The sequence below is a fragment of the Siphateles boraxobius genome, unplaced genomic scaffold, assembly GCF_051911475.1.
Source record: "Siphateles boraxobius isolate OS27281-9 unplaced genomic scaffold, OSU_SipBor_1 75, whole genome shotgun sequence".
In the NCBI taxonomy this organism is placed as follows: Eukaryota; Metazoa; Chordata; class Actinopteri; order Cypriniformes; family Leuciscidae; genus Siphateles; species Siphateles boraxobius.
Genome location: NW_027509203.1, coordinates 1,030,384 through 1,049,164, shown reverse-complemented (window position 1 = coordinate 1,049,164; position 18,781 = coordinate 1,030,384). Strand labels below are relative to the sequence as shown.

At 45.8% G+C, this 18,781-nt stretch overlaps 1 protein-coding gene across 2 annotated transcripts in view; it reads right to left on the bottom strand.

Moving 5' to 3' along the window:
* Nucleotides 1-18,781, bottom strand: part of cacna2d3a (calcium channel, voltage-dependent, alpha 2/delta subunit 3a) — a 230,712-nt gene that overhangs the window by 99,750 nt on the left and 112,181 nt on the right. The gene's annotated exons all lie outside the window — the stretch shown is intronic.

Sequence of the window (18,781 nt, the reverse complement as noted above, 5' to 3'; positions counted from 1 at the left end):
AGATTACAAAGGAATTATTTTATGACCTGGATGAGGAAATATTTGCTGGTCTACAGTCTCCGCTGTTTCTGTCCAGATCCAAGTCGTCTTCATCTCTGCTGGTTCAACCCAGTTCCAAGTTATCTTCGTCGCCGCTGCTTAAGCCCAGTTACAAGTGGTCTTCAAAGTCATTAAATCAAACTAGCACCATGTCTCTTTTGTCATCCAGCACCAAGTGTTCTTCTTCGAGGATTGTCTCGCCCAGCCTCCCTCTACCTCCTCTTCTGCCAAAGCCATTCAGTTCCTCTACCTCCTCCACTGTCTCCCCCCAGGCTCCTCCTTCGGTGGTTTCACCCAGCTGCTTGGATCCACCAGTTCCAAGTTATCTTCCTCGCCGCTGCTTAAGCCCAGTTACAAGTCGTCTTCAAAGTCATTAAATAAAACGTCTCGGGTTATGACTATAACCCTTGTTCCCTGAGAAGGGAACGAGACACTGCGTCGAGAATCGACACTTTGGGGACGCTCCCTTAGCGTGCGCCTCTGAAGTAAGAATGAAACTAATCCAATCATGATTGGTGTTGCGTCGTGATGTAACATGTGACGGCATAACCGGATGCATAAAAGTGACGCTGACACACACACACATCAGCTCCGCGATGAAGCAAGACGCTCTAAGGCCTCGAGGGGCGTGGCAGGACGACGCAGTGTCTCGTTCCCTTCTCAGGGAACAAGGGTTATAGTCATAACCCGAGACGTTCCCTTTCGAGGGAACTCAACACTGCGTCGAGAATCGACACTTTGGGGAACGAATGCCCACTAAGCCACGCACCGAAAACAGGCCTGCCCCGGAGTGAAACTGATTCAGGCACTCAGCTAGGACGAGAGCACGTGTGCGCCAAGCGTACTAGGGAGGTGCAGACTATAGAACCTAACAAAAGTGTGTGGGGTAGCCCAAACGGCTGCCTCACAGATCTCCTTGATGGGAACTCCCGAAAGGAGGGCCCTAGAGGACGCCGTGCCTCTAGTAGAATGAGCCCTAACCGCCAAAGGTGAAGGGAAATTCCGCACCTTGTAGGCCTACGTATGGTTTGTATAGCCGGGAGCCCCTAATAGGTGATCCAAAACACACTACAGTAGGTCCGACCTCCTCCAAGAAGAGGACCTCTCGAGGAAATACTCGGAACTCTGACTGGCAGAGCAAGGAACCTCTCCTTTTCTGCCGACACAAGAGGTGGAGGATGAAATACTTGCAGGACCATGGACCTAGCCGTGATAAATTGCACTTAAGGCACATAGCTGGGTCTCGGATGCAGGATGGCCTTAACTCCGCCGGGGGCACACCCCAAGCAAACTGGCGATAATGCCAGGGCTTGGAGATCTCCCAGTCTCTTTAAAGAAATAGCTAAGAGAAAGGCTATCTTGAACGTGAGGTCCTAGGAGAAGCCGACTGGAGGTATTCGAAGGGAGCCAGGGATAGCCCTTCGAGAACCACCGCCAGGTCCCAGGAAGGAACCCTGGACCTGACTGTCGGTCTCATCCTCCAATACCATGGAGAAATAGTATGACCAGTTGGTGCCTCCCTAAAGGCCCAACATTTAGTGGTGCATGGAACGTCGCAATGGCAGCCACGTACACCCTACGTGTGGAAGGGGAGAGATTCGCAGAGAAACAATCTTGAAGAAACTCCAGAACTGAAGCCATTGGGCAGTTAACTGGGTCTAACTCAAGTTCTCTACACCAAGTAGAAAAATATTTCACTTGAGGCCATATAATCTCCTAGTAGACGGAGCCCTAGAGATAAGTATGGTTTCGACCACCCCAGATGATAGACCAGCATCTAGGTACTGAGCCCCCTCAGAGGCCAGACCCACAATTTCCACAGCTCTGGATGAGGATGGAATATAGTGCCCTCCGCCTGAGACAACAGACCCCTCCTCAGAGAAATCTGCCATGGCGGAGCTATCAGGGGTGAAATTAAGTCTGAAAACCATACTCGGGCTGGCCAAAACAGGGCTATAAGAAGAAGACTGATGCACTCCTGACGGACCCTCTCCAGGACCCCCGGGAGCAGAGCGATCGGGGGGAAAAGCGTACAGGCGAAGCCTCGGCCAGGCCTGTACCATGGCATCCAACCCCAGCGGGGCTGGATGAGTGAGGGAGAACCAAAGTGGACAGTGGGATGGACGTCCCTCGAGACGCAAACAGATCCACTTCCACTGGTCCAAACCTCTGCCATATGAACTCCACCACCTCTGGATGGAGTCTCCATTCCCCGGGCCTCAGCACCTGCCTCGACAGGATGTCCGCTCCCTGATTCAGATCCCCCGGGACATATATTGCTCTTATAGATAATATTTTCGCTTGGGGCCATAAAATGATCTGATGCGCCAATCTGGATAGAGGGCGCGATCTGAGTGTTCTTTGTCGGTTTAGATAAGCTACCACTGAGACGTGGTAACCTTTGATGTCTGTGAGGAAGCTCCTCAGAGCCCTGAACACAGCCAACATCTCTAGGCAATTTATATGCCAAGAATGATGATGGTCCTGCCACAGACCCCTGGCAAAGCGGCCGTCCGAGACCACGCCCCAGCCAGCGAGGGAAGCGTCTGTCGAAACAGTTTCCCGGCGACATGACGCCCCTACCACTAGCCCTTGGGACAAGAACCAAGGTTTCTTCCATATTAATAGGGAACGAAGGCATCTGCGTGTAACCTTTATTATATGGAACGGATTCCCCTTGGGGAAAAAACCCTTGGCTTTGAGCCACCACTGAAGGGGCCTCATGTGAAACAGGCCCAAAGGAATTATGTTGGATGCCGCTGTTATGAGGCCCAGCAGTCTTTGAAATTGCTTTACAGTGATGGCCTGGCCTAGCTTTATCCCGGACACCATGGCCAGGATGGATTCGATACGAGCGGGAGACATACGTGCCCGCATCGTAACCGAATTCTATACCACGCCCAGAAGAGTAGTCTTCTGAGCTGGGTCCAACACATTTTTCTTAGTGTTGAGCCTCAACCCCCGGTTCTGAATGTGGCCAAGGACGACATCTCGATGCCGAACTGCCATTTCTCGAGACTGGGCCAATATGAGCCAGTCGCCGATGTAATTCAGTATACGGATGCCCTGAAGCCTCAGTGGAGCCAGAGCCGCATCCATACACTTTGTGAACGTGCCGGGAGAGAGTGCTAGGCCGAACGGAAGAACCCGATATTGGTATGCTTCGAATTGGTATTCGTCGCCTCCTGTGACATGGAAGGATGGAGACATGAAATAAGAGTCTTTTAGATCCATCGTGACAAACCAGTCCTCGGATCTGATATGGCTCACGATAATGGGAATAGTAAGCATTTTGAACCTGAATCTCCTCAAAGAACGATTCAAAAGCCCTAGATCTAAAATTGGCCTCAGTCCGCCATCCTTCTTTGGAACTATAAAGTACCGGCTGTAAAACCCGGACTCCCTGTCTGGTAGGGGAACACATTCTATGGCCCCTAAATTCCAGTAGAGTCTGTACCTCTTGTTCCATAACCCGAGCCTGTTCTGGAATCACTGCAGTCGGTACCATCCCAGCAAACTAGGGAGGCAGCCCTCAGAGGTCCTACAATTAGGACCTCTTCGCCTGAAGGACGGCCCTCAGGTCACCCTTCTGTCTGGAGGACTTCGGTTGAGAGTGCTTCCTCTGTTTGCCAAACTCCCGCAGGAGGGCCTCTAGAGGCAACGCTCTCTTTTTTTTTTTTTTTTTTGCTTCCTGAAACCTGTCAACGACTGTAGTGACAGCGTTGGAAAACAGGCCAGAAGGAGATAGCGGAGCGGCCAACAGGAAATATTCGCCTCACTTAGATCTTTAAGAAGATCGGCCTGGTACGCCTGCAAAATCGTCCTAGAGTGCAGGCACGCACCGGCCTGACCTTTTCTTTCTAAATATTTTACCAAAGGAACCAGGCTCTTGAGCCTGGCTTCGGGTATTAATCGGGATTCGTTCTCGACCCCCTGAAGCGGGTTTCCGGAAGGGCTGGACCGGAAAAGATTCTCGATTGGCGAACGCGAATGCTGCCTGGCCGCAAAAATGTGGGGCGGACAGTGCAGCCTGCGTTCGCTGGAAACCGATGTGTCCCGAAACGTTTTTAACGGCGGAAGAGCAACATCGATTTCCTGCACCATATAAGCCCAGCCAACCAGTGCAGAGGTGTCCCTGCACGGTTTGTTGGGCAGCGCCGGGGCTTAAAGTGAAGATGCCGGATCAGGAGAAAGATAGCACGCTAAAGCTTCCTCCATCTGCGGCAACTTGCCATAACCCGACTCTCTTGCACCCACCACATTCGAATAAACATATAATGAATGTGGTGAGATACCTAAAGAATGGGTTTTTTCCCAGGATCTACACATATATATTTATATTTTTATAAAGATCTGGGAAAAACAGTAAGCCCCGGCTCTGAGGTTGTGAACGGTGCTGCAGGAATCTCTCGTCTAGTTCATTTTGACGGGGATCATCCTGCTTATTTTGTGGCCAGCTCATATATTTTATATATATAAATATATTTATTTATATATTTATTTAGTCTGGCCACCGCACGCATCACAACCTCCACGAGCTCTACATAAGCAGAAACATAAGCCGGCGAGTGTGACTCATGTTGCTCGTTCCCGATGCTGAGCACATCTACTTCCTTATAAACAGATAGCTCGAGCACTGGGCACTCGTCACGGGCAGAAGAGCCTGCATCGCGGGCTTCTGCGTCGTGAACGAGTGTCATAGAATCTGCGGATGATGAGAGAAAAGGTGCCTCAGCAGTCTCGTTCTCATCCGCGAGATCCTTCTGCGATCTCCACGATCTAAGCCGTCGCGCCGCCTCAATGGACGCGGGACCCGAACCGCGGGGATCGTGAGCCTGGCCATCATCAAGAAATAATATAGCCAAGCGGGAGCGCAGCACTCTAATAGGAAGTGCTTCACAGTGTGCACAGGCAGCCCTCTCGAGAGCTGACAGTGCGTGCTGCGCCCCTAAACAATACACACACACACAGCTGATGCGTGTCCCCACCCGTGGCATATATATTATCTTGGGCAGGGGTGCACACACTTAGTGTATTGTTCACTCGCCATAATACAGAGCTTTGCACAGACAAACAACACCAAATAAGACAGAGGCTGCGTTCCAAACCGCATACTCAATGAGTAGGTACTTGATTTCAATGAGTACTTACTTAACGAGCGCTAAAAGAGTAGGTACTTTATAGCCAAATCTCGTTGAGTATGATTGCGATCCGGACATCATCCGCCATGTTGACGTTATCATGTGACCTACGACACGTTATCACAAACGCAACAACTTAAAAGATGAACGACACGTTTAATTCATCTATCTGTAAATATCTTGATATTGATGAAACTTGCTCATTTTGTGGTATTGTTGAAGATACAGCTGCCAATTTATTTTGTGAATACATTTAGGGTTGATTTAAGTTGTTATATTTTAAACCCTTCTAATGTGACCCACAGTTCCTTATAACGATTTTTTAAGAAACCCCAAAATCGTTATCTCTTGAATATGTTGTTAATTTCTTTATTTTATACCCAAAAAGTTTCTCCTTCAAGTTTTCCTCTTTTCTTGATGAATTTACCTCTCGTTTCATCCCTCAGACAATAACAACAAAACTATTTTTTAATGTATTATGAAGAACTATTTATATTTAAAGATATTTAGCCTTGTTATTGTTCTTTTTTCCTGTGTATAAATATCATATTATGATGTACACAAACCAATGATCTTTATGTTTTCTGTTTTGTCATTATGATTGTTCATTGTTAGATACAACTAGTATCTTTCCATGATCCTCTTTCCACAGTTTTCCTCTGCGTTTACTGTCTGCAGTGCACAAGGAGACGGGCCGCTGCTCGAAGATCTCCTTTGGAGAAACTGTTGACTTTATACTCGAAAAATGCAAGTATTGCTCATAAAAAATTAATATTACCTCAGAATGAATTGCATTGTTAGCCCACCCCAAAACTTAAACAAAATAATATTAAATGCTGACCAATACTTAATTATATTACTTTTTTTATATACTAAAAATGATATAATTTAATAAAACAAGCAAAATGTAATTTGTTTTGTCATATGAGTTATGCATGAATACACGTGAACATCTCAATTGTCAGTAAAGCAATGAATTAATGCATACATTAAATAATTATATTTTATATACTGACAACAATAAGAAACATGAATAAATGAGTAAAAGAACAAATAAAAGTAACCATCACACAATAAACAAATGCATGCACATGAAACAAATCTTTATTCAAACTACAAGCATGTATTTGGGCGCTGAAGCCCACATCCTACTGCCATCTCAACACAGCGGTTCCCATTCTGCGGCTTTATTCTGATGAATTCACCAGAGGTGACCGTGCCTTCGTGCCGGAGCTTGTTGCTGCGCTGCGCTTCACAATCTGAGGCGATAAGGGCAGATGGAGAGATCTTATGACAGTCTCATCCATGGCACCGTTTCCAGGATTCAGCTCTGGGCTCCTCATCCTCAGTGCTCACACCAGTCTGAATAAAAACATGTTTAGTTACTTTATAGATTTGTTTATTTACCTTATTTACAGCACATTAGTCTAATGTCAACAGTGTTGACAACAGTGAATTAACGTTATCCTATCCTATGATAATGCCACACATACATCACTCAGATGTCTTTTTCATGTTGTGATGTGCTCATCTGCAATATGTCAATACTTACAATATTTTCCTTTCAGATGTAAATAGACATTTTAAATAAGCGTGTTTAAGATGTATATGGTTATGTAAATCCACTTTAGAGACGTTACGTGTGCTTAGAGCTCCCCTGTTAGCTAGCTATACAAAACATGTTTTTACAGCAAAATCACAACTATACTATACTGTCTAACTACTTTACACCTTCAACAGTTAAAACGTCTACTCTATTGTAGTTTAACACATAAGGAACCGTGTTTACTCACATTTGAAAACCCCCGGCGTCGCTGATCTCCGTGATGTTTGATAATGACGTATGCTCTCGCGTGGCCTCCTGGGATAGAAGAGTATCCATCGGTTGAGCACTCAAAAATCGGGCCGGAAGCAGTAAGCCATCCGGGAACTTCTCCCCTACTCTTTTATGAATACTGATGTTTCGAACGTACTGCTTCCTTCATGTACTGTTTTCGCCTACTATATAGTAGGAAAGTAGGCACATTCGAACGCACTTAAGTCCAAATCTCGCGATAATTGGTACGTCACCCAGGTAATTCTCGCCTACTCTTTTGGATTAATACATACTTTTTCGCTCGCCTACTCTTTTCCCATACTAAATAGTAGGGAAGTATGCGGTTTGGAACGCAGCAAGACAGTTTCACAGAGAGCGCTTGCTGAAGAGCTAAAGCTGATGTGTGTGTGTGTCAGCGTCACTTTTATGCATCCGGTTATGCCGTCACATGTTACATCACGACGCAACACCAATCAGGATTGGATTAGTTTCATTCTTACTTCAGAGGCGTACGCTAAGGGAGCGTCCCCAAAGTGTCGATTCTCGACGCAGTGTTGAGTTCCCTCGAAAGGGAACTAGCACCATGTCTCTTTTGTCATCCAGCACTAAGTGTCCTTCTTCGAGGATTGTCTCGCCCAGCCTCCCTCTACCTCCTCCTCTGCCAAAGCCATTCAGTTCCTCTACCTCCTCCACTGTCTCCCCCCAGGCTCCTCCTTCAGTGGTTTCACCCAGCTGCTTGGATCCACCTGTGGCTTCCCAGTCATCAGCTCCGCCTTGGCCTGTGGATCCCTCAGCTCCACAATGTTCTGTCATCCCTCAGGTTATGCAGGGGTCCCTCGTCCCACTGCCTTTACCTTGGTCAATTGTTGCTCCAGCTCCGACTAGGATTCTACTCTCTGGTTTTCCTCCCACCATCATCTCCTACCTTATTCCTATGGTCATCTTCTTTTTGGTGTCTCCCTCTGCCAGCTCCTCGTCCTCCTCCAGAGCCCCCTGCCTCCTCGCAACGCGAGGACGTGCTTTCCGGGGGGTGGGGGGTCATGAATGTCATAATGTCAGGGTCATGTTTAGTTTAATTTTTTTATTCTGTTTAGTTTCTAGTCATGGTTTTCTTTGTCAATATTTTGCCTGTGTTTACATTTTTTGCCATGGTTCCAAATTAGTTCTCACCTGATCCCTGTTCCATTAATGATCTTCCTCTCTGTATTTAAGCTCTCAGTTTTCCTCATTTCATTGTCTTGCGTTAACATTAATGGGTGTCTTTCTAGTTGTTGGTGTTCATTAAAGGTTTTTTGCCATGGCAATGGGTGGCAGTAGCTCAGTGGTTCATGTAGGTTGTCTGCAAACCGAAAGGTTGGTGGTTCGATCCCCTGTTCCACCTGACCATTGGTGCTTTGGTGGCTATTGGGTCTGTGAAAGCGCTATATAAATGCAGTCCATTTACCATTATTACTTCTTTCATTCTGTGTCACACATCTCACCTGTTGGATATTAAGCAACAGGAGTGTATTCATAACCGCATGGAATCTGCCACGTTGTGAATGTACTATGTTCAGATTTTTATAGAAAATACTCTAGTAATTTCGTTATCAAATGTAGTATCAACTAATTAAACACATCAGAGCCAGCTCAAAAGGTCTTCAGGACTACTTTTCTAGTTTACTGAACATATCTTTTATATTTGTTTATCTAGATGTTCTGACAGATGTGGTGAACAGCACATTCCAAGGCCCAGTTTACGGCCGGGCCCCTCTCTCTCCATAACAGTGGACAAAGGTTTGCTACATTTTGATTGAATCTTGGTGGACTAACACAAACAAATTGTCCAACTCCACCAATAGAGATGCTAGGACAACAGCCAGACACCTCTAAGAGGGCAAGAAGACTCTGGTACCAAGCCAAGGAAAGACAGAACTTTCTGGCCTGTGACTGCCATGAAAACTCCTCAGGATCTCAGCACCAGTGGATGAAACAAAGAGAGATCACAATGATCCACACAAATCCATTAAACTATGTTTGGAAACCTTAAAACTGATGTAAACTTCGCACATCCATTTCATACTTATTCATAGAAATAAATATTCTATGTGAAAGCTATTTGTAATGTAACATTTTACTCAAATGCAGCTGTTCATGTACAAATGAATGAATGCATGAGATTTCAATCTTATTCCATCTTGTTTATTATCTATTTGTTTAGAATATTGCCAAAGGTATTCTGGTGATGGATTGGAAAGTGAGAAATCCCCTTGTTCTGAGTCTCAGGCCTGTAATGGGAGAGACATTAACAGATACACCAAGTTCTGAGTCTGTCCTGTATGGTAATAGACAGAAACAGATAAATAACGTTCTGAGTACCGGCCTGAAAGCCTGAGACTGTAACAGAAACTACCAGGTTCTGAGCCTCCAGTCTGTGAGGAAAGAGACATTGACTAGCGTTCAGAGTCTTCGTCCAGCAAGACAATAACAGATGCAGCAAATTACAAGTCTCCATGCCAGAGAGACAAAAGTGGATTGACCAAGTTCTGAGTGTCTGGCCCAGAGAGGTAGAAGACACGCAGAGACATTTGCAAAAAGGTTAAACTCAGCAGAGCAAACCTTGACTTCAAGGTTCCTTCGTCTGCAGGTTCCAGATTAAGGACTTTCTACACCTCCTTCAGAGCCTCATCTGTGTGTTCCAGATTTTAGGACCCATTGGTGCTCCAGGAGATCAGCATCCCACGGATCTTCATGTTCAATGCTGTTGAAACGGATTCATCTCCTTTCCCCATTGTCACCCAGCACAACCAGTGGAAGACGTCACGCCATTGTCCTGCTCACTCAACCACGTGGAGCGTAAATATCACTTTACCAAACCTCTTTTCAGAGACCTCGGCATTGTTGTATATTATCAGTATACGATTTTCTAATTTAAATTAAAGGTAATGTAACTGATGAAAGATAATAACAAATAATCTTTCATTTATTTGTTTGATGCATAAAGTTCTTAAACTTTTTAGTTTAAAGTCCCCCTGTAGTCATTTTATCCCTTAAAACTCATCTTTGATCACCAAAATTACATATTTAAGCGTTTTTTTCGTTAATACTCAGCAATGGTGTTGAATTATGAATTTGCACATGGTTTGTCTTAAAGCATATTAAAAACACCACATCAACAAATAAACAAAATTTTCATCACAGGGGGACTTTAAGAGAAACAACAGTTTATCTTTCCATAAGATAACATAACTCCGTCCTCCCCAGACTCAACTTAATCACTTTTATTATATGTGTCTAATGCACTTTATTCCCTTATCACTCACGGTATTAATTTAGTAGTTGTGTTAATTATTCTTGTTTATCTTTGGTAAATAAATACTATTTATTTTATTACTCTTGTGTCTTCCTTGTAATGATAATACAGAAAAAGACTCTGCAAGTTAGAAATCTCACCAATCTTTCAGATAAATCAGCTGAGCATTTACATTAATTCTGAATGATTGAACAGCCTCCTGTTGGGAGTGTTCTCATTCTGCCAAGGTAAAAGTACTTGACTGGTGCCCTGAACTAAGAGAGGGGGAAGGGGGTCATCCAATGTACTCATTTATTTATTTATTTTGGCAAGATTGTGCTTTTTGCAGAAAGGATAGTGGAGATTGGCATGAAAGCTTTTTTTTTGGGTGGAGAGAGGGGAATGGGATCGGCAACAGACCTCGAGTCGCTAACCAGTAGTTATCAGCGCCGACGTCTGATATACTTATAACCACACCTCAAGTTACCTCTGATATACTCGTAACCACACCTCAAGTTAGGTCTGATATACTCATAACCGCACCGCGAGTTACATCTGATATACTCATAAACACACCGCAAGTTACATCTGATATACTCATAACCACACCTCAAGTTATGTCTGATATACTCATAACCACACCGCAAGTTACGTCTGATATACTCGTAACCATACCGCAAGTTACATCTGATATACTCATAACCACACCGCAAGTTACATCTGATATACTCATAACCACACCTCAAGTTATGTCTGATATACTCATAACCACACCGCAAGTTACATCTGATATACTCATAACCACACCGCAAGTTACATCTGATATACTCGTAACCACAACACAAGTTATGTCTGATATGCTCATAACCACACCTCAAGTTATGTCTGATATACTCATAACCACACCTCAAGTTATGTCTGATATACTCATAACCACACCGCAAGTTACATCTGATATACTCATAACCACACCTCAAGTTATGTCTGATATACTCATAACCACACCTCAAGTTACGTCTGATATACTCATAACCACACCGCGAGTTACATCTGATATACTCATAACCACACCGCAAGTTACATCTGATATACTCATAACCACACCACAAGTTATGTCTGATATACTCATAACCACACGTCAAGTTACGTCTGATATACTCATAACCACACTGCAAGTTACATTTGATATACTCATAACCACACCTCAAGTTACGTCTGATATACTCATAACCACACTGCAAGTTACATTTGATATACTCATAACCACACCTCAAGTTATGTCTGATATACTCATAACCCCACCTCAAGTTACATCTGATATACTCATAACCACACCTCAAGTAATGTCTGATATACTCATAACCACACCACAAGTTATGTCTGATATACTCATAACCACACCACAAGTTATGTCTGATATACTCATAACCACACCTCAAGTTACGTCTGATATACTCATAACCACACTAGAAGTTACATTTGATATACTCATAACCACACCTCAAGTTATGTCTGATATACTCATAACCCCACCTCAAGTTACATCTGATATACTCATAACCACACCTCAAGTTATGTCTGATATATTCATAACCAGACCTCAAGTTACGTCTGATATACTCATAACCACACCTCAAGTTACGTCTGATATACTCATAACCACACCTCAAGTTACGTCTGATATACTCATAACCACACCTCAAGTTAGGTCTGATATATTCATAACCACACCTCAAGTTACGTCTGATATACTCATAACCACACCTCAAGTTACGTCTGATATACTCATAACCACACCTCAAGTTACGTCTGATATACTCATAACCACACCTCAAGTTATGTCTGATATACTCATAACCACACCTCAAGTTACGTCTGATATACTCATAACCACACCTCAAGTTACGTCTGATATACTCATAACCACACCTCAAGTTAGGTCTGATAAACTCATAACCACACCTCAAGTTAGGTCTGATATACTAATAACCACACCTCAAGTTAGGTCTGATATACTCATAACCACACCTCAAGTTACATCTGATATACTTATAACCACACCTCAAGTTACGTCTGATATACTCATAACCACACCTCAAGTTACGTCTGATATACTCATAACCACACCTCAAGTTATGTCTGATATACTCATAACCACACCACAAGTTATGTCTGATATACTCATAACCACACCTCAAGTTACGTCTGATATACTCATAACCACACCACTAGTTATGTCTGATATACTCATAACCACACCTCAAGTTATGTCTGATATACTCATAACCACACCTCAAGTTACGTCTGATATACTCAGAACCACACCACAAGTTACGTCTGATATACTCAGAACCACACCTCAAGTTACGTCTGATATGCTCATAACCACACCTCAAGTTACGTCTGATATACTCATAACCACACCACAAGTTATGTCTGATATACTCATAACCACACCTCAAGTTATGTCTGATATACTCATAACCACACCTCAAGTTATGTCTGATATACTCATAACTACACCACAAGTTACGTCTGATATACTCATAACCACACCACAAGTTATGTCTGATATACTCATAACCACACCTCAAGTTACATCTGATATACTCATAACCACACTGCAAGTTGCATCTGATATACTCATAACCACAACTCAAGTTATGTCTGATATACTCATAACCACACCTCAAGTTATGTCTGATATACTCATAACTACACCACAAGTTACGTCTGATATACTCATAACCACACCACAAGTTATGTCTGATATACTCATAACCACACCTCAAGTTACATCTGATATACTCATAACCACACTGCAAGTTGCATCTGATATACTCATAACCACAACACAAGTTACATCTGATATACTCATAACCATAACACAAGTTACATCTGATATACTCATAACCACAACACAAGTTATGTCTGATATACTCGTAACCACACCTCATGTTAATTTGATATATTCGTAACCACACCTCAAGTTACTCGTAACCACACCTCAAGTTACGTCTGATATACTCGTAACCACACCTCAAGTTACGTCTGATATACTCGTAACCACACCTCAAGTTACGTCTGATATACTCGTAACCAAACCTCAAGTTACGTCTGATATATTCATAACCACACCTCAAGTTACGTCTGATATACTCGTAACCAAACCTCAAGTTACGTCTGATATACTTGTAACCACACCTCAAGTTACGTCTGATATACTCGTAACCAAACCTCAAGTTACGTCTGATATACTCGTAACCACACCTCAAGTTACGTCTGATATACACATAACCACTCCCGTTTGAGACGGGCTCTGCCTTATCTCTCCCTTCACCTGTGAGATCCAGTGCCTCAGTCCCGGGTTCGGAAGCACGCGCTGCGGTTTCTTCCGCTCGGGCTGAGGCACCAATGCTGCAGCTATCCAGTTCTGAGGAACTTGATGTTGTTAGTGTTGAGGGAGATGTGGAGGATTCGCCACCCCACACTCCTGAGAGTGATGAGCTTATGGAGGTGTTAACAAGAGCTGTTGAAAAACTTAATATTGAATGGCCAGTGACTAGACAGGAGTCTGTTTCTAAATCAAAGTTGGATGAGAGATTTTTGCCGTCACGTGTGCAGCCTCCACGCCGGTGCCTGCCGTTTTTCCATGATCTCCACACCGAGGTGTCGAAATCATGGAGAAAACCGGTGTCATATAGAGTGTTTAGTCTCCAGACTTCAACATACGCTAATATTATGGGAGCCAAGGCTCATGGTTATGGTGCTTTGCCTCGTGTGGAAGAGACGCTTGCGAGCCATCTCTCCCCCGAAGCAGCATCATCTTTTAAGGCACCGGCATTACCCACCAAGCCTTTAAGAAACACTTCGGCTTTGGTGGGTAAAGCATATTCGGCAGCAGGTCAGGCTGCGTCATGTCTGCATACTATGTCAATCTTGCAGGCATACCAGGCTGATCTGCTAAGGGACATGACTGAGAGTGAGGAGGTCAGTACTGACGTAGTTCGCGAACTGCGTCAGGCTGCTGATTTATCCCTGCGTGCCACCAGAGAATCGGCCAAATTAATGGGTCGTTCTATGGCAGCTCTGGTGGCCGCAGAAAGACATTTGTGGTTAAATCAGACTAATATTAAAGAGAGAGAAAAAGCTTTTCTTTTAGATGCTCCTCTTTCTCCCATGGGGTTGTTTGGTGATGCTGTGAATTCAGTTATCGATAAATTCCAAGAAGAAAAGAAACAAACTGCAGCTTTTAAAAAGTTTCTTCCCCTTAAAGTTCATGTCCCTGGGGCTGCTGGGCGGGAGCAGCCCCGGCCGTCTTCGAGCTCATCACATAGAGCGCAGCAGAGGCAGAGTGTCGCGTCTCGTGCTCCCCCTGCTGGACAGTGGGCTCAGCCGCGACACTCTCAGCCGAAGCCTTCTCCCAGTAGAACTGATCTGAGGACAGTTATATTGGCTAAGAAGGCTTCGGCTAAGAAGAAGTCCTGACGCCAAGCCGTTCAGGATGCTGAGGGTGGTCCCCACCGAGGCGGAAAGGTGTTCACCTCTTTTTACGGTGCCCATTCCTCCTCGGTGCCCTCAGGGGCTCGTTCTGCCAACCCCGCCTTTATGCCGGGGCACAGACGATCCCAGCGAGCGCTTTCCCGAGGGACGCTCGCTCCCTCTGAGGAGGGTCTCAGAGCGGTCAGACCAGTTGTTCCCTGCCGGTGCGCCGTTACAGGGCGCTGCGTCTGCTGCTCAAGTTACACCAGAGGCCAGTCTCGAGAGGCTGGTACCCTTAGTAGAATTTCTGGCAGAGTGGAAAAGCCTTCCAAAAATATCTCATTGGGTCCTGCAGACAGTAGAAAAGGGTAATGCTATCCAGTTCAGGTGTCGTCCACCAAAATTCAGAGGGGTTCTGCACACAGTGGTGGGCCCCGAGCAGGCTCTGGTATTGGAACAAGAGGTGAAAACGCTCCTTCAAAAAGAGGCTATAGAACGGGTTCCTCCTCCCAGTTTGGAGTCAGGTTATTACAGCCGATATTTCATCGTTCCAAAGAAGGATGGGGGGTTGCGTCCAATTTTAGACCTGCGCATATTGAATCGCTCGGTAGGGAAGCTAAAATTCAAGATGCTCACTATCAAGCAGATCGTGTCTCAAATCAGGTCCGAGGACTGGTTTGTCACGATAGATCTGAAGGACGCATACTTCCATGTGTCCATCCTTCCACAACACAGGAAGTTCCTGAGGTTCGCCTTCGGGGGCGAGGCGTACCAGTACAGGGTTCTTCCGTTTGGCCTAGCTTTATCTCCCCGCACTTTCACGAAATGCATGGATGCAGCACTAGTGCCTCTGAGGCTTCAGGGCATTCGTATTCTCAATTACATCGACGATTGGTTGATTTTAGCTCAGACCGAGCAGATGGCGGTTCGGCATCGAGATGTCGTCCTCGCTCATATCAGAAAGTTGGGGTTGAGGCTGAACGCAAAGAAAAGTGTATTATCTCCTTCCCAGAAGACCACTTTTCTGGGTGTCGTTTGGGATTCGGTATCGATACGGGCGCGACTCTCTCCGACCCGCATCGCTTCGATTCTCTCAGCTGTGAAACAAGTGAAGCTAGGCCAGCTACTCACTGTCAAGCAGTTTCAGAGACTGTTGGGTCTGATGGCAGCAGCGTCCAACGTTATACCTTGCGGCCTGTTGTACATGAGACCGCTACAGTGGTGGCTCAGGACCAAGGGATTCTCCCCGAGGGGAAATCCGCTCCGCACGTTCAAAGTCACGCGGCGCTGCCTTCGTGCTCTGGTCATGTGGAGAGAAACTTGGTTCCTATCCAAAGGTCCTGTGCTGGGGGCTCTTTGTCGTCGCATAACGCTAACGACGGATGCTTCCCTCACAGGGTGGGGGGCGGTCATGAGTGGTCGCCCAGCCCAAGGTCTGTGGCAGGATCATCATCTTTCGTGGCACATAAATTGTCTAGAGATGTTGGCTGTGTTTCAGGCTCTGAAACACTTCCTAACAGACCTGAGAGGCCATCATGTGTTAGTTCAATCAGACAACACGTCGGTGGTCTCTTATATAAATCATCAGGGGGGCCTGCGGTCTCGCCGGCTTTACAAGTTGGCCCGTCAGATCCTCCTGTGGTCCCAAGGGAAGCTACTATCTCTGAGAGCAATGTATCTCCCTGGGTATTTGAATGTGGTAGCAGACTCCCTGTCGAGGCAGGGGCCGAGGCCAGGGGAATGGAGACTCCACCCCGAGGTGGTGGAGCTCCTTTGGTTGAGTTTCGGTCGCGCCGAGGTGGACCTATTCGCTTCCAAGGAGACCACTCATTGTCATCGGTGGTTCTCCATCACTCTTCCAGCCCCCCTGGGGTTGGATGCTATGGTGCAGCCGTGGCCGAGGTCACGTCTGTACGCCTTTCCCCCGATTGCTCTGTTACCAGGAGTTCTGGAGAGGGTCCGCCGGGACGGGGTCAGTCTACTACTAGTAGCCCCGTTCTGGCCGGCCCGAGTATGGTTTGCGGACCTGATTTCTCTCCTGGACGGTTCTCCTTTGGAGCTCCCGGTCAGGAGGGATCTACTCTCCCAGGCGGGGGGCACGATACTTCACCCCCGCCCAGAATTGTGGAAACTGTGGGCTTGGCCTCTGAGGGGGCCCAGCTCATAGACTCCGGTCTCTCAACCGAGGTTGTTGAGACCGTTCTTAACTCCAGAGCTCCATCCACGAGGAAGCTTTATGCCTTGAAGTGGAAACTTTTCACTTCTTGGTGTGGAGAACACCTGCAGGACCCAGTTAACTGCCCAGTGGGTGCAGTGCTGGAATTCCTGCAGGAGCGCTTCTCCACAGGGTTATCCCCCTCCACACTAAAGGTGTATGTGGCGGCACTAGCTGCTTACCACGTCCCTTTCAGTGGAGTTTCTCTTGGGAGACACCCGCTTATAACTCGTTTCCTCCGTGGCACTTTGAGGCTGAGGCCAGCAGTTCGTACGAGGGTGCCGACTTGGGATCTGGCCATTGTATTAGAAGGTCTTTCCCTAGCTCCTTTTGAGCCTATCGAAGAAGTTCCCGAGAAGTTTCTCACTTTTAAGACTATCTTTTTGCTTGCTATCTCTTCACTAAAAAGAATCGGAGATTTGCAGGCTCTGTCGGTTTCACCCTCGTGCCTGGAATTTGCACCTGGCATGGTTAAAGCTTTTCTGCATCCTAGACCAGGTTACGTTCCTAAGGTTCCTACTAATATTGTTAGACCTACGGTTCTGCAGGCTTTCTGTCCTCCTCCATTTATGTCATCGGACCAGGAGAAACTTAATTCACTCTGCCCTGTTAGGGCATTAGACGCTTATGTCCACAGAGCTGCCCTGTGGAGGAAATCAGAACAACTTTTTGTATGTTTCGGGCCACCCAGGAAAGGGTGTCCGGCGTCTAAACAGAGAATGAGCAAGTGGGTGGTTGAGGCTATCTCACTTGCTTATGAGTCGGCTGGCCAGCCTTCACCTTTGGTTGTCCGAGCTCACTCTACCAGGAGTATGGCTGCTTCTAAAGCTCTTTTGTCGGGGGTTTCCCTGAGTGATGTTTGTGATGCGGCTGGATGGTCTTCACCGCATACTTTTATTAAGTTCTATGACCTAGACTTAAGCTCTACCCCTGGGGCACAGGTGCTCTCGTCCTCTGTGCGCTAGTCTCACATGACGGTCATTTGGTCCTATGGCGACGTGGGTATTCGCGTTCCCGCAGCGTTTGACGCAGCTCGAAGTTCCCTTGAAAGGGAACGTCTCGGTTACGTATGTAACCCTAGTTCCCTGATAGGGAACGAGACGCTGCGTCGCTCCGCCATACTCCCGGCACTCCCGTTAGCGCTTCCTTCAAGCCTATCAGAAGCTAATGCGCTTGTGTTTTTGGGGTGCTTTATAGTTTCCTGGTCGATGACGTCACCCGCCTATGACGTTTCATCTCTCCATTGGGCTGATTCCATACGTGCTTCATGACGCACAACGCAGGGGCGTTCCCGCAGCGTTTGACGCAGCGTCTCGTTCCCTATCAGGGAACTAGGGTTACATACGTAACCGAGACGTTCATCTGATATACTCATAACCACAACACAAGTTATGTCTGATATACTCGTAACCACACCTCATGTTAATTTGATATATTCGTAACCACACCTCAAGTTACTCGTAACCACACCTCAAGTTACGTCTGATATACTCGTAACCAAACCTCAAGTTACGTCTGATATATTCGTAACCACACCTCAAGTTACGTCTGATATACTCATAACCACACCTCAAGTTACGTCTGATATACTCATAACCACACCTCAAGTTGCGTCTGATATACTCCTAACCACACCACAAGTTATGTCTGATATACTCATAACCACACCTCAAGTTATGTCTGATATACCCATAACCACACCACAAGTTACGTCTGATATACTCATAACCACACCACAAGTTATGTCTGATATACTCATAACCACACCTCAAGTTACGTCTGATATACTCATAACCACACCTCAAGTTACCTCTGAT